Below are 13,145 nucleotides of genomic sequence, written 5' to 3'. Positions count from 1 at the left end.
GACTATCATTGAATCGCATAGTCATTTTGGCATAAAAAAATTCCTCCTGTAGTCTATGATATAAATTTTTATAGGTAATGATGGTTCTGGACCACTTCCACTGGAGCAGGATTCATATACCTATACTGCTACTACAGGGGGGATTTTTTATGTGTAAATGATTATGCGATTTAACGATAGTCATTAGTTGTATTAAACGAAACATCAATATTAATTAATAATGAATAAAATTTACTATAGCCCACGAGGATATTGGAAAGGTGTAGGAGCAATAAAAAAATTAGCCACCGCGGCTAAGGTATCTAAAGATGTGGCCAAGGATTGGTTAAAGAAACAAGCGTTGTGGCAAATATATTTACCGGCACCGCGTTATATACCGAGGAAGAAGTTTGATATTTCTACGACGAATGAAGTTCATCAGGCTGACCTCTTGTTTCTTCCCCACGATAAGGTAAAACGCAAAACGTATAAATACGCTTTAACAGTAGTGGATGTGGCTAGTCGATACAAAGAGGCTGAGCCATTAACCTCGAAAGATTCAACAGAAGTAGCTAATGCACTGAGTCGCATATATAAACGCGGACCACTAAAATGGCCTAAACTATTTCAAGTAGATCCCGGTCGCGAGTTTATGGGATCGGTAACTAAACTCTTAACAAAGCACGACGTCAAAATCGTCCGTGGTGAAAGAGAGGCCCACCGCAGTCAAGCTATCGTCGAAAGATTTAACAGGACATTAGCGGAACATTTGTTTGGCTATCAGTATGGGATCGAAATGAAATCCGAGCGATTGAGATCAACCGAATGGGTGACACGATTATCAGCCGTTGTATCAGCGCTGAATAATGAAGTGACGAGATTAATAGGGAAGAAACCATCCGATGCGATTAAAATGAAATCCGTGACTTCCGAATCTTCAGCACCGAGGAGAGGCAAAGAACAAAAACTTCCGGATAGAGTAAGGGTAAGATATCTATACCAGCCCGGTGAACTCGAAGGAGGCCTACGTCGCGCAACCGATCCCATATGGTCCCTTAAGACGTATAACATTAGTCGATTGGTTACGAAAGAAGGAGAGCCTATTCTTTATTATCTTCAAGATGGACCGGGTAGGGCATTTGTACGAGAAGAGTTGTTCATAGTTCCCGACGGTACGGTATTACCACCATAACCATAAGCATAGGTAGTTACACCATCATTATCAATCCATCTCTTTGTATCTAAGGGGGATAATGATGTCTTGTTCATTCTTAATCCATATATCCTATGATCGTAACTTCTTAAAGAGTTCATCTCGTGTTTGAACGTTCTACAATTGAATAATGATTCTTTATACTGTTCATGTTTGATATGCTTTTTTACCACATACTTCTTAACACCCTTGGCTTTTCTTATCTCTCCATTATCGGACTTTTTTATAGAATACATCTTAGGTCTTAATCCGACATACTCCGCTATAGGAGTCCCAGCACATTCATCCTTCATCTTACCTAACACCTTTTTATTTACAACGCTGTGTAGTGGATTATCTTTAGGGTAATCGCTCGTGTCATACATATCTATTTTTTCTGCCATATCTTTATACACATCCTCGGTTTGTATTTCCATCAACAAAGAATCTGTGTCGGTATATAGCACCTCGCATCTATCACCGTATTGCTTCTTAAGTTCGTTGTAATAAAAGTCATACATTAAGTGTTTTGACAAGTCGAGAATACTCATACCGACGTACACCGGTCTGTTGAATTTTATATTACTTTTCTGCATATGCAACGCGGCTAAGTCGTTATCGAATATCTTGCTTCTGTTAAAAGCCGGACTGGCTATAAGTTTCCTGAGTCTTTCTTCCTCATTAGATCTGACTAATTTAACATCAACACGCTTCCTTGGATTCTCCATAGTTTTACCGAATACCGAGTTATTCATGAGCTTATACAGATTCTTTTCGAAATCGCTGGTGGCTATCTTTCTTAAATCTGTGTTCAACCTTATATAGGGCTCCATCCAAGGGCTTTGATCGAACTTAAGAACTCTGTGTATTTTCTTTAGTTTCATACCTAACGATAGATACAACTGGAGATTTCTGTAGTGAACTATATATTTTGTCTTATCCATCAAATTTGGTACGAGTTTTTCTACGTTAGCTAACCTACTATTACCCATCAAGGAGCGTTGATATTCCGACATCCAGTCTTTATAAACCATTAATCTTTCGGGAGCTAGCGGATAACTTATGATCTTTATGTAAGGAACTCGGATATTCCAAGTCAACTTCTAGTATGTACCCTTTATTCTCATCATTATTATTGATATCATCGACCCATTCAAAACCACCCGTGGGTAAAGGTTGACTCATAGCCCATCCGTACAAATTGTTAGCGTCGAGATATAATATGTGCGTGTCGGGTTTACTCGGATCGTATCCTTCCACTAATTTATTATTAGCCTTGGAATACCTTTTCGCTGCCATCGATATACCACCTCTTAATCCTTTCTCAATAAACAAGTGCATATCGTAATCTGTGAGTAGTTTTAGTTCTACGCCGGTCTTCTTCAACAATGCATCCCACGATAGTCCGGGACTGGAATAGTACCGTGCCGGGTCCAAGCCGTATTGCTTTAAACACGTCTTTCTAAATATCTCGAATATATCGGCGAGTAACAGTACATCGGTTTTTAAGTACAGATCGTGATAATCGCCTAAATTCTTACAACCTAATTTATCCCAGACCGTCAGAGCGTGTTCATAATCGGCATCTGTTATTCTAGATTCCGTTAAGTTACTATAGAATGATTCGAGGGGTGGTAATTCAGTTTCTTCGAATCTAGACCAATCATCCATATATTCGTAAGGATATACACCTTTTCTCAGCAGCAAATGACGAGTTATCTTATCTGTATATTGATTTGTTATAGCGAAGTCATCGGGATTGTTCGCTTTAGCTAAATTGTCCAGGGAAGATAACAGAAACTGTACGGAGTCTATGAATCTAAGCCCATTACTTTGCTTTATTCTAGATTTCCCATCCTTGTCCCTATAATGTATAGGTTTAGTCAACGAGAACGATATGTATTTTTCCATGTTGTTAGGAATGCACGTTAAACCGCCGTCGGTCTTTGAGATAGCTTGCATAATGAGATGTGAATCGTATCCCCTAAGGTTATGAAACACAACGGGGATGGGTATTGTTTGAGCATTCATTTTTAGTTTCAAGTTACACTCGTTATGAGCGGCTCCCCGATAATTACCCGTGACGTGACAATGATCTCTTACGGAATCCCCATCCAGAGGTTTATTACAAACGTGACAACTCGTTGACTTCTTGTGGGCCCTCCAATCATCTATCGTCATACGCATGGGTTTCTTAGACGATAATTCTTCCCTGATTATTCTCTCTTCATTTTGTAGATATTCTAGGAACTTTCCCGCTGCATCGTGACCTCTGTAAATCACGGGAGTGTTTGTTTTCCCATCATACCTTACAACTATATATCCAAACCCACAAGGAATATGTTCTTGAGTTTCGTACGTAAAACTACTACCTTGATTATTATCTTGGTTGGTATTTTCTATGGGCTTGATAAGCGCTTCGAAGTCGGCCTAAATTACGTACGGTACTGGCATTTGATTACAATAATGTTCAAATTTTAATATATTTTTCCCCTCTTTAGGCATATCGATCCTGATAGCGGTCTGTCCAACACCTCTACAGTCTTCTTTATGCGCTTCTAATAGATCTTGTCTGCTGTACCCATGCAGGCATCTTTCGCAAAAATATTTCTTTCTAGCATGTTTTGTTTGATCGTATAGCACCCTGTTTAAACTCTTTATCCATGTATAATGATATTTTCCATCTTTTTCGATCAGAAATGAATTGATTCCGGGAATATGTTCCGGAGCGGAGCTTATCCTGTGTACAACAATTCCTTTAGAATGTCCGAAAACATTTATAGCTAAATTATTTTGCTTTTCCACCTTATCAATTTGTGATATTGGTGTAGGTTCGTCTATACCATCGAAGTTGAGTCCATCGTTTTGGGGATAGCTAGAAGGTCTATCCGGATGCTTGTCTACGGGGAACAATGCAGATCTTATCATCATTCTTAAACAATCATCGGATTTATTTTTTACGTTAATTATGGCTTTTTTCTTCTTATAATACGGGGGTAAATCTATATAAGATCCTCCTTTGAAAGGCATGTAATTCGCTATATCTAAATATAAACTATCGATTTTATCCACACCCCAACCCGAACCTCTATTAGTCCAGCGTTCTAAAGTTTCCTGTATCCTCTGAAATGATGTATCTAATGATGCGTTTATAGTATCGGATTCAGTTATAACTTCTTGATTGCTTCGGAAATATGGTTCGGTATATTCGACGCTATCGTCTGCGTTACTTTTACTCAATGACATTTTAATCGTCAGCTGGTATTTTATACTTTGTAAATCATCTAATTCCTCGTTAATTTTACTCGATATGATGGGCTTAATATCGTTAACATCCATGTTGGAATTAATATCCATCTTCCAACCTCTTAGATATTTACCAACGCTGGCGGATGTGGGTACAAATATTAATTCTTGTTGTTGTTGATTATCATTATCATTATCATCATTATTATGTTGAATATCATCCTCGTCTTGTTCTTGTTGATTATTATCTAGTAAAGCAATCAATTCAGCTCTTCTCATTCGAGAATAACCTCTCAGCCCACTGTTTCTCACTCGAACTCTGAGTTCTCTAACAGTCTGGGGTGGTTCCAAACCGAGTAAGGTAATCAATTCAGCTTTTCTCATTCGAGAATATCCACGTAGACCACGTTGCTTTGCCATAGCTTTTAACTCTCTGACAAAAACCATTGTGGTTGAATGGTATATGCAAAATGATTCATTTGTCTAATTGGTTGTTTTCATATATCTAAATACGTATCCTCCCCAACCTATTCCTCTCATTGATGTAATCTCTCTTCCTAGCATAAATAATCTGATTCCTGACCCTATCAGCACCGTGTTTCTTACATAAACAATAATGACCTTTGACCTCTATCCCGCATTCAGAACACTTATAGTTTATGTGTCCACGCTTGATGTAATAATTGTGTATACCGCAGTAAACATCAACACAGCGGCGGTTACATAGAGTCGTCTTCCCCATGAGTGTAAACTTGCAGTTATTCATGGTATATACATCTATCATATCATTTGTCTAAATGCAAATCACATCTACACTAGTGTATAGCTGAAAATCAATACAGCAGATAACCCCATAATAACAAATGCGACCTCTCGGTCTTTCTGAGCCTCTGACGGTGTATAAAACTGACTCATTGTTGGTCTAGGTATTGGGTCGAGTTTTTTCCCATAAACGAGGTAGTATTCGTGCATGGCGGATTCGACATCCTTAAACGTTTGAATTGAATGTCCTTCCTTAATCAGTTTTTCATGAATAAAGTCTAATCTCTTCATTCTCTGCTGTGTATATTGTAACTGGGCTGCTTGGTATTGTTCTAATGCTTTATTATGTCGTTTACACCTCTCTTCAACTTCTTTAGCGTTTGATTCCCTCATACTGGAAAATAAATAATTACTCCCCGAAAAAGCTAGAGCATTAACAACAGCTCCACCAACCATCATCGCAATTGATGCCATAGTATATGAATATAAAATATTCAAATGTTTATATGAATATAAATATTCAAATGTTTAATTACTTCATTATGTCTTCCGGGATAAGTCCTTGTTTGATGAGCATATCCTTCGTTGCCATTGCTAATCCTATATCCAGAACCATCATACCTATATCAAATCCATTAAAATCTAGCTTGGGTGGTGTGGCTTTAGTAATCATTTTAGCCATACGGGCATAGCCAATGGCCAAGCCGGTGACCACCGCTGAATGATACGTCGCGTTTACCAACATTTTACCGTCTGTAACTGGAGTAGTCATGCTTCTTATAGCATTATATGAGGACTAACCTCTAATTGAACTTGTTGTTGCGGCGGGGGTGACGTTTTCTCTTCTCCGGTCTTATAAAAGAACCATACAGCCGCTATACCAGCAACTCCTACTAGTGCCCATGTTTTAATCGGATTTGAATTATTTATTAATTTTGCTTTGCGCGCCAGTCCTCCCTTTCTTCCTGCAGCTATTTTTTTGGGGTTCTTAGTAACTCTGGGTTGTTTTTTTGTATTCACTTGTGGTGGTTCCTCATTCACATCCTCATTCACATGTTGTTCCGCAATCTGTTGTGGTTGCGCAATCTGTTGTGGTGTCACCTGTTGTGTCTCCATTATTATTAAGTGGGCACGTATGTTTAAATTGACAATACCTAGCCGTTATTAAAGCTGTGGTGAACGGAGCTAAGAACATTCCGAATCTATGATAAAACTCACAGCTCACTGAGCTTATAGCGTGTTCGATGAATGGGTCTTTCTCGAGAGATTCGCATAAATACATGCGATGTTCTGCCGGGATGGGGAGAAACGTACTAGCTACGACTGTGTATAGTTGTAATATAGACGACCCTATAGTTTTAGTCATGGTAGCTCCCAGTCTAGACTCGTAACGCGCGTTCAGTTTTTTAATCTCTTCGTCGGTCATGTTATCAATTTTTTCGATGGTATAATTTTCTCCCAAATATTGGGAACATTTTCCACCGGCTACCAAAGCCGCGAGTCTTTCTCTATGTTTATCTGCATATTGATGTGTATGTTGATCAGCATCAGATTCTTTGAGCATTTGTTCGATGAGTTCGTCGCATTCCATAATGTAATACCTAAGGAGATATTTAAGTCTAACATAATATAATATGACGTATCCAATACATCCCGTAATAATGAACTGTTGCGAAAGAATGATGATTTCGAACCACATTTTATGTAATATTAACCTCTAATGTTCAATTTGCTATATTTTGCTACATTTTGCTATAATTTTACTATAATTTTGCTATAATTTGCTATAATTTTGCTACATTTTGCTAAGCAATTGCATAAGCAGCTGGTTGATTGGTTTTTAATACGAGTTTGCAGTGCTTCGTTGCTGCTAACACTTTTCTGACTTTGTCACGTTCACCCTTGGTATAAATGACATCATTTTCGCGTAAGCATTCCTCGAATGAATCTCGATCTTTGCAATGAAACAGCGCTACCCATTTGGTCTGCTCTCTGAGATCTTTCAGGACAGAGTTGTATTTTTGAGTAAGTACCCAAACGCTATGTTGAGTATGCCGTCCGGAGAAAGCTAAATACGAAAGCATATCTTTCTTTTTTGTTAATTCTTTACTCGCGCTGCAGTCGTCTATTACGAAAAGGGTTGATTCTCCTTTGTATTTTTCGTGACATACTCGGAGACAGTCTTGTAAACGATCGCCCGGATCGACTCTGTGTATTCCGTCGTCATTCATTACCCAATCTCTGGATAAGTATGTTTTATTAACGCTTATAGTCGGGCACAGAATAATAATATGATCGAAAACGTCCCGATAATGACTTTCTAAAATATCTAGAATAAAGATGATAGCGCAGTGCGGATCTTTAGGTAAAAGATTATTAATAGATTGCTTGCACGAATCTCCCATTTTGTATATTAAGTTGCGCATCCATAATCACGTACAAATATATGTTTAATTTACCAGCTGATTCCCCGAGCTTCGTTATCTGTATGGTGACACCCTCGCTAGCATTTTCTATTCTCCTCCCACTGCCGTGTAATTGGTCATCGTCCGTTGTTCTCATGTCGAGCCATAGCGCGTACTTCGAGGTGAGGTATTCACCCATCGATACACTACCGAGAGACAGATCTTTCACGACCGCGTTAACTTCCGGAGAACGTTTTATAGAAGGAAGTTTTTTAATCTCATCCCACTGGTGATACGCTAGCATTCCTTGGCTATATAGTTGATTAGGAACGCCCTCGATAGTCAATTCTACTTTCGTAATCTTGGGATTGTAGAACTTCTCGGTATTTCTTTTAAATGCATCGGAGGGGTCCTCGAACAACATTAAAATACCCTTCAACGACCTCGTGGGGACGTTTAGATTGATATTCCACATCGTATCTTTTTTGTCCCTCGTGATCTTTCAGTGTCGCAGCACGCGATCGTACAAAATGGCTAAACTTCCCGAATACTGGTTACGAATTTGTCTTGCTAATACGGGATCCGTTATCATATCATACTCGAGCGAGATATTGTCAATGGAATAGCTAGCATCTTCAGCAGCTCTGATTACTCTACCGTAGTCGTTAAAAGTGAGTTCGTATTCTAACCTATCGCCGAGGGATGCTTGATAAAAAGGCATGTGGGAATCTAATAATTCAAAGTCCAGGGGATTATAGAATCTGTTACCTAATGCGTCGGCAACGGCCTGATCTTTTACGATGGTACCATCACCACTAGAAGCATCTACTCGCAGTCTCAATGTGTTCTTATTACAAATACCTTGGTACTGTAAGTTTTCCCGCTCTTTATCCGTTCTCCAGAGATCCATGTAACAATAGTATACATCACTATCGTCGATACTCAAAACCTCATTACCGCTAATTTTAATAGCGATTTTCTTAACGATAGCACGACCTAAGTTCTGAACAGGCTCCCTGTTAACGTCGGCAGAAGTCAAAACAATCGTAAATGCTAGTCGTACAGTTCCCGGAACTAACACATCGTGTGCGCCGAGATTAGGAAAGCGAACCAGAAGCGTTTGATTCTGATCGATGGTACTAGGGTTATTAGTTATAGTAACAGACTGACGAATTGCCTTGACCCCTAATGGATCTCGAAGTCTGCGTTGTGGGTTTAACTTGCGTCCGTATTGCGAAGACATTGTTATATTGAAAACATGTACCCTATGTTTAATATAAAAATGACTGATTTTGAACATAATGACTTTGATCTAGATAACATAACTGATACTAGTACCATCGAAGAGGGTACTGATGACACCAGCTTTATGATCCCAACCGTAAATGATGAACTTTTACAATCAGCCGTTGATGATTATTACGATACATTAAAAGATGATAAAAATTATGTTATCCCAATAGGTTGCTGAAAGATTGCGTAACCTAGAAGAGGAAAGATTGGCCCGACTCGAAGCGGCTTCCAGTAATAGAAAGGCTCTTCGTTCGCAAATCAGTCGTATTCGAGAAACTATCGATCAAGTCCTCAACGATGACACTACACTGGCCGATAAAATTAAAACATTGTTCAGAGAACAGGGAATAACAATTGCTAGTATTTTAACCGCGTTGGGATTTATTATATCGACTTTGACTCTCTCATTAACAGGTGGTGGAGGCGGATCACCGCCTAACGATAAAAACGGTATAAGAGAGTGGATAAAAAAGCATTTAAAAGCATTAGGTTCAGCACTGGGAAAGCTAGCTGAGAAAGCCGCGGCCGCACTTCCCGGTATAATAGGGAGTGTTGTTTCCTTGCTATTGAATTTATTAGCTAAGACCACCACTTGGCTTAGTCAAAACTTGTGGGGGTTGATCGTAGCAATTGCAGGGCTGTTGTACGTATTCGCTAAGAACTATTTAACCACCAAATCAGTTCGCTAAGAACTATTTAACCAAATCATGAGTAAGCCAACCGAGACTCCACCCACTACAAGCGCTGTTTTTTCATCGATATGTTGTTGATTTTTAGCCGCAATATGCGGTGACACTTGTGCATCAGTAGATGGTTGAGCGATAAAAGATGTTTGCGGCTTGACTATTCCCTTTTCACCCGTGATCGTTTGCGTTATTAATTCGACATTCGTATCTGAATTTATACCTGGTTTTTGTTGATCGGTAGCGATAACAATTTTATTATTATAGCCTATCACTTGACCGATCTTAAGTTCCATATTACTCGGAGACATGTATAGTCCCGGTGCATAAACAAAGTCCACTTTGGATTGAGCGTACTGTAATGCATCTTGAAAACGCTTTATAGACGATGGTATGTCAACTGGCGAATTAATGGCGTCCTCCACGTTTGCGACAAACTGTTTTTGCGCATCGAGCGCCGCCCCAGAACCGATAATGGACGTTCGTGTTTGAGATTGCGCACCGAGAATTGCCCATACATAAGTTCTTATCGATTCATTAACTCTTACAAATCCTGGGTTAGTAAAATTATTTTCCGTTTTATCATTAAGAAATTCATTCCAAGCGTCTGCGGTATCATTCATTTGTATAAATTTTTTAACAATATAAATTAACCCACTCTTAAAACTCATAATATCCCCTCTCCAATCGTTACTATAAAGTTCCCAGCCTTTATACCAATCACCGGTTTTATGCCAATGATCATATATTCTTGCGTAAAGTTTGCTGGTACTATACAACTTACCAAAATTAACTGGAGGTTTATTAAGTTCTCTATATACATAATCGCTTTCTTCTTTGACGGATTTATTTTCCTCTGTGTAAGGAACACCTAGACCATGGTTTGCTCCTTTAATACGCCAATCTTTACTCGTAGAAACATTAAATTCCTGACAAATACACTCATACGCGGACCTATCATAATTATTATTTGTGGAATTCCACGCTCGATCCTGCGGTAATGGAGCACTAATTTCTTTAAGTATACGTCTAATCTGATAGTACACGTGAAATGACATAACAGACTTATTCAGTTCAAATCCTGGAGCGTAAAGAGATACGCCACATCCCGTTGTGGCACACCATATGGCAAAGTTTAACTGATTCTGCCAAAATTGCATCGGATTGTGAAACCAATCGTGCACCATTTTATCGCTAGTTGCCGTGACTCTGTATTTTTCAAATATATCAGGGAATTTAACTAAAAATTCAGCACCATAGGCAGTTACTATAATCGATTGATTAGTAATGTAAGTTGATTTCATATTTAAGTTATGATATAGTATCATTGTATATTTAATATGTATGTTACACTCCCGGGAATAACAAATGGCCAGTCTATTGAACTGCTTCAAACTATCGATAACTCGGATGGACAACTCGAAGTAGCTCTATGCGATGTAACGTATTACCAACTGTGGACCAATATAAGTGCTGCGAGAGGAAATAATAAGATATTTATATTTGATGAACAAAATAGATTTAATAGAATTACTACTATACCTGATGGGTATTACAGCGTAAGCTCACTCAATGATGAATATTTTAATTCTAATGATGAATTTTTAAAGCCTTATGGAATTAGTCTCACACAAAATGAGTCAAATAGGACAGTGAAAATCTACAATGAAGGATCAAAAATACTTATTAGTGAGAACTTAGCAATTACACTTGGATTTAGAGGAGAAATAACATTACCACACGGCTCAAAAGTGATTGAAAGGAATATCGTACATGATTTAGTTCCCTATAAAGATTTGTTCATTCATCTTGATCAAATAAGCACGACGGATAATATTCAACAAGAAAGTCCTTCAACTCTGCTCAGAAGTGTTCCAGTGAAAGATGAAAAATACAATAGCGGTAGAATGGAATCTTTCTCGTTATTACAATATAAAAAATTGAAGCGTGGTATTATTTCAGACCTCAAAATTTCTGTATTAGATGTAAAACATCAACCTGTACATATAGGATACTTAAGTGTAACACTCCATTTTAAAAATAATGGTTGATTCCATATTTAAGTTATGATATAGTATCATTGTATATTTGATATGTATGTTACACTCTTTGGAATAACAAATGGTCAGTCTATTCAACTGCTTCGTACTATCGATAACTCGGATGGACAACTCGAAGTCGCTCTATACGATGTAACGTATTACCCGCGGTGGACCAATATAAGTGCGCGAGAGGAAATAATGAGATAATATTAACACATGAAAGAGATAGAATTATTACTATACCTGATGGGTATTACAGCGTATGCTCACTCAATGATGAATTTTTTAAGCCTTATGGAGCTAGTCTCACACAAAATGAGGCGACTGGGAGACTGAAATTATCCCCTGGAATAATGGGTGTAATTCCTTACAGGAACTTAAGAATTACAATTGGATTTGCAACCAATTATACTATAATAGTCGATTCATCAAATGAGGGAAATACATTACCCGATTTAGTTCCCTATAAAGAGCTGTGCATCCATCTTGATCAAATCAGTACAACGGATAATATTCAACAAGAACGTCCTTCAACTTTGCTCAGAAGTGTTCCAGTGAAAAATGAAAAATACAATAGCGGTAGAACGGAATCTTTCTCATCATTACAATATAAAAAATTAAAGCGTGGTATTATTTCAGACCTCAAAATTTCTGTATTAGATGTAAAACATCAACCTGTACATATAGGATACTTAAGTGTAACACTCCATATTATAAATAATGGTTGATGCATCAGGCCCTGGAACGATAAGATAATGTAATACAATTGCGCTTTCCGATCTCGGAGACACAGAAGGATTCGGTAAACCCGGTACCAATGGTAAGTTATACGCTTTACACTTACACGATAATGTATACAAGCGGAAAGAAGTTACATTCACGGGTAATCTAGAAGATTTAAGCGATGTCGACGTTAGTAGACTCCTTAAAACCACTCCGTACAATATTATTTACAACAGTGAGAATAAATGGACTATGGTCGAGGCAAACATCAAGTGGCTACTGAATATCGTCATTACCTCACCTTATGCGATGATGGGTAAGGGACATAATTTAACTAAGATAATAAATAGTGGCATCGTACTCGCGGCCTATATCCCGTCAAAACGAAAAAGTGTGTTAGTCACTCCCCTGCCAGAAAAACCAGGTCATATGTTATATAGTCGTCCGGCAATCCAAAATGTTAGTTTAAATTTGGTTACAGAATTCGATAATATTAAAGTTAACTTGAGTGCAATACCTAATATTTCTACGCTTATTATTGAAGTCTTGTTCGGAGATGCACCGGTAGATGCCTTCGAAATATTACCAGGTCTATCGATTAAATGGCTCAAGAAACACGAGCGTCAACGTTGCAGTATTATTCATGTCGGTGCATCACCTGTTACATCCCTCGAGGGGGTTCAAATTATTAAAAGTGGTAGTATTTCTCTTTCTAAGATATTCTTGCCGTATAATATACATTTGATAAGGTTGATGTATACTATCAAAACATTTAAGCAAGACCAATTAAAGACTATTATATATTCTTAATATACACTAT

The sequence above is a fragment of the Haliotis cracherodii genome, unplaced genomic scaffold (genome assembly GCF_022045235.1).
Source record: "Haliotis cracherodii isolate W230 unplaced genomic scaffold, xgHalCrac1.p SCAF_8, whole genome shotgun sequence".
Classification (NCBI taxonomy): Eukaryota; Metazoa; Mollusca; class Gastropoda; order Lepetellida; family Haliotidae; genus Haliotis; species Haliotis cracherodii.
The sequence above is the reverse complement of the archived record's forward strand: the minus strand, read 5'-3'. Positions refer to the sequence as shown.